A 4,755-nucleotide genomic window follows, 5' to 3' on the forward strand; every position below is an offset into this window, starting at 1 on the left:
GGCTGCACTGCGCCATCGGGGCGGGCGAGCAAGAGATAAAATGGTGTAAATATTGTCTTTCCCCAAACACTAATCACTGACACTAGAAAGGAACTTATTTTTACTTATTCCGTGAAAGTTAAAGTTTTGATGTCGGTGATTTTGATAGGGGCAAAGGGACAAAGTAGGTGATTAAATAGTTAATCCCACTAGAGGATTCTAAGTAGAAAAATATGGTAAACCCCTGTAAGTTAATGATCACTCAAGAAAGCAGGCTTTCTTAACTGCAAAACCAAACAGGCTTGCTTAGCAACAAAACCATGCAGAAGAAGCAGGAGACATACCCCCAAACAATAAAATGATGGGTGTGTGAGACCTACATCCTGCCCACTGAGTTCAGTAAGTTAATGACCCCTAGGTCATGCTCTCTGCACAGGTGAAAAACAATAATTTACAGAAAGGTAACATTTCAAAGTAAAGACCCTCATTGTACTGAGATCTGAAATATTCCCAAAGTGCCTTAACAGTCCTGGCTTGACCCTGTAGGGACAAGAAAACCCTTGCCCAACCTGGAGGAGCTGATGATGGAAGCATTATGTCTACCCAAGAATGAGGAAGAGAGTGGTCTCTTACCCAGCCCCACTTTTCCCTTTGACTATAAAACTGTAGCCCACTAAGTTCTCAGGGTGCAGCATCTCTCACCTGCTGGATTGTAAGCCTCACTAGTGTCCTAGTCTAATAAATCACTTATCTATCACTTTGCCTCTCACTGGAGTCTTTCTGAGCGGAGACATAAAGGACTGTTATACCTTTATGGAGCCACCTGAAACGACACCAAATGGTTCCAATTCTTCCATATTAAGTTTGTTGAATAGGTCAAAACTCAGCATAAAAGAAAAACGTGAGTCATGTAAATGTATACTGCTATACTGCTACTGCTAAGTCGCTTCAGTCGTGTCCGACTCTGTGCGACCCCATAGACGGCAGCCCACCAGGCTCCCCGTCCCTGGGATTCTCCAGGCAAGAACACTGGAGTGGGTTGCCATTTCCTTCTCCAATGCGTGAAAGTGAAAAGTGAAAGTGAAGTCGCTGAGTCATATCTGACTCAGCAACCTCATGGACTGCAGCCCACCAGGCTCCTCCATCCATGGGATTTTCCAGGCAAGAGTATTGGAGTGGGGTGCCATTGCCTTCTCTGGTAAATGTATAACTAAGACTAATAAATGTGGGACAATAAAAATCATATACACATTTAAAAACTTGACAGTGTGTAAATTATATAGCTCACAGAAATGGGAACATGGGAGTAAGCTGAAGAGTGCTAATTCATTCATATTTTTCAGCAGGGAAATCGAAACCCTTTAACAATGGCTCCAATTACTTTCATTAAATCCAAGTAAAATAAAATGCACTGCCTTGTAATTTCTATTTATGTATTCATGAAAATATCAATAATCTGTAAATGTGCTAGTTGTTGAGGCTACATCAGTGAGCAAACCAGACTGGCAATCTATTTTCAGATAGATTGGGCATATATACAATAAACAACAAAAAATATAACACCCTCCCCCCAAAAAAACCCCTCCAGAAAGTAGTGATAAGTACAATGAAGAACAATAAAGCAGAGAAGGGGGTGGTGAGGGCTATGAGAGGTGTGCTATTTTAGATAGGGTGGTCCTTGAAGGCCTCTCTTTGGAGGTGACACTTGAGCCAAGACTTTCATCAGTCAGGAGGATGGAAAAGAAACCCTTGGGAATCACCCTGCTGTTGGTGATGCCTATCAGTCCCTATGACTGTGCTAGCAGTCCACCCCAGGCTTCTCCTGCATCCTGTTTTCAACACCACCACTTCATTGCTTGTTAAGCAATTGTATCACCTCTTTGGAATGGTCAGTGAATAAATGGCCAAGCTCCACGTCAAGTAGCAGTCTTTCATTTCTGCAGAAAACTGATAGGCACCTAGAACCTGATTGGAGTCCTAGGACTAGGGCCAATAAGATCTGCGTTAAGTCACCAGTGACACCCCGGCCTCTGATTGTGCCTTCCTGGCCGTGCTCTGTGGCAGACCCACGGGACAGACCTATGATGGTCTCAGAAGAGGGAGCAGTCGGGAAGAGCTCTATACCTACCAAATCCACATAAAGGACTCTCTCTTCCCATAACCTCTCTGTATTTCTGTGTTACATTTGATTCTTTTGGTCAAACACAACAAATTACCTCATTTATTTTTTTACCTGTTTCTTTTCTACTGGGGTATAGCCAATTAACAGTGTTGTGGTGGTTGCAGGTGAACAGCAAGGGGACTCAGCCATATACATAGATGTATCCATGCTCCCCCAAACTCCCCTCCATCCAGCCTGCCCCATAACACTGAGCGGAGTTCCATGTGCTATTCAGTAGGTCCTTGTTGGTTATCCATTTTAAATATAGCAGAATTATCTCTTGTTTAAATGACATATTTTGGGAGAGCTACTTTTCTTTCAGCAAAGAGAAAAATGTCAGCCAAGACAGTCCATAAGGTAAGAGGTTCATTACTGAGATCGAATCCTTAGCAGCTGGGGAAGACTTAAGAGAGCACCAGTGCTCTTCAGGAGCACTTCCATCAAAGGGGTATGAACATAAACTCTGTCAGCTTCCTGCACACATCACCCCCCGGCCCACCCGTCAGCCCTCCCTCCCTCTGCCCAGCACATCTGTACTGTCACATCCCCTCCTGGATCCCCTGGCACCTTACACCACCAATTCTCTCTTCTCCCCTCTATCTTCAACCTTTCCTTCCCTTCTAGCTCTTTCTCTCGAGCCCCTAAACAAAGCCAAAGTTCCTCCCTGCCTGAAAACAAGGCCAGAGGCCTCCTCCAGTGACCTTTACTATACCTCTAATATCACCATTTCCCTTTCCATTCATAGTCAACCTCTTCAAAAAAACTTATTTGGCTGATCTGGGTCTTAGTTGCCATATGCAGGATCTTCATTGCATTATGAGGAATCTTTAGGTGTAGTATGCAAACTCTTAGTTGTGGCATATGGGATCTAGTTTCCTGACCAGGGACTGAACAGGAGCCCCTGCATTGGCAGCCTGGAGTCTTAAGCCAGTGGACCACACAGTCAACCATAGTCAACATTCTTGAAGGAATAATCTACTGTTTTAAATCTTCAATTCCTCACTTCCTATTCATTCTTTTTTAAAATTAATTTTCATTGGAGCACAGTTGATTTACAGTGTTGCATTAGTTTCTGTTGTCCAGCAAAGTGAATCAGTTATACACACATATACACTCTTTTAGATTCTTTTCGATACTTTGCAGAGTACTAAGTAGAGTTCCCTGTGTTATACAGTAGGTCCCCATTAGTTATCTATTTTATATACAGTAAGTATTCCCAATTTGTCCCTCCCCGCCTCCTTTCCCCCTTGGTAGCCACAAGTTTTTCTACATCTGTGGCTCTATTTCTGTTTTGTAAGTAAGTTCATTTGTCCTATTCACCCTTTAATCCATTCTAATCTAGATTATACTTGACCCCCTACTCCCACCAGTGAAACTTCACAAACCTCACCACTGCATCTTAATTGAAGTCCAGTAGATACAACCTCTCTGACCATTCCTTTTCTGCCATCTTCATGGCCCTAATTCCTCTGCTCATTATTTAAATAGTGATCCCTGTGGGGGGTTTGTCCTTGACCCATTTTTGCCTTTAAATATATACGTTTTCAGAATTGATTCACTCTAGAGGCTTTAATTGCCACCTCCATCCATCCTGGCCTCTTCTTTGGGCTTCGTAGTCCTAGATCCAAATGCCTGTTGCCAGATGATCTAAAAGCACTCTTTCCCTCCTCTTAAACTTAGGGTGTCATGTTTCTCAGGGTTCCTGAGTAAATTAAATCTTTATGAAAATCCCTCTATTATCCATGATGTGCCTGCAAAGTTATTAACTCATTTGAGGTTACAGACTGTGAGGACAGTTAGTATAGCAGAGAAAGTGAAATCTTTTATGCAAAGGTATTAAAGGGTTCATGGGGGTCGCAGAGTCGGACACGACTGAGCGACTGAACTGAACTGAACTGACTAAAGGGTAGTAATGAAATTAGCAAAACCCACCATAGATATATCCTAAAAAGGCATCTTTAAAAGAGAAGTATGGTGCATGGGACTTCCCTGGTAGTCTAGTGGTTAAGACTCCATGCTTCCACTGCAGGGGATGAAGGTTCCATCTATGTTAAGGGAACTAAGATCCTGCATGCTGCGTGTGGTGTAGCCCCAAAAAAGAGAGATCATGCATATATATTCTCAATATACTCAAGTTAGGAAAATAAATACTCGTAGACTGGGATGAAGTTTCCAGTGATACTACCAGATTCAGTTCAGTTCAGTTCAGTCGCTCAGTCGTGTCCGACTCTGTGACCCCATAAACCTCAGCACACCAGGCCTCCCTGTCCATCACCAACTCCCAGAGCCCACCCAAACCCATGTCCATCGAGTCAGTGATGCCATCCAACCATCTCATCCTCTGTCGTCCCCTTCTCGTCCTGCCCTCAATCTTTCCCAGCATCATGGTCTTTTCAAATGAGTCAGCTCTTCACATCAGGTGGCCAAAGTATTGGAGTTTCAGCTTTAGCATCAGTCCTTCCAATGAACACCCAGGACTGATCACCTGTAGGATGGACTGGCTGGATCTTCTTGCAGTCCAAGGGACCATCAAGAGTCTTCTCCAATACCACAGTTCAAAAGCATCAATTCTTCGGTGCTCAGCTTTCTTTATAGTCCAACTCTCACATCCATAC

The sequence above is a fragment of the Bison bison genome, unplaced genomic scaffold, assembly GCF_000754665.1.
Source record: "Bison bison bison isolate TAMUID 2011002044 unplaced genomic scaffold, Bison_UMD1.0 scf7180017864072, whole genome shotgun sequence".
Lineage (NCBI taxonomy): Eukaryota > Metazoa > Chordata > Mammalia > Artiodactyla > Bovidae > Bison > Bison bison.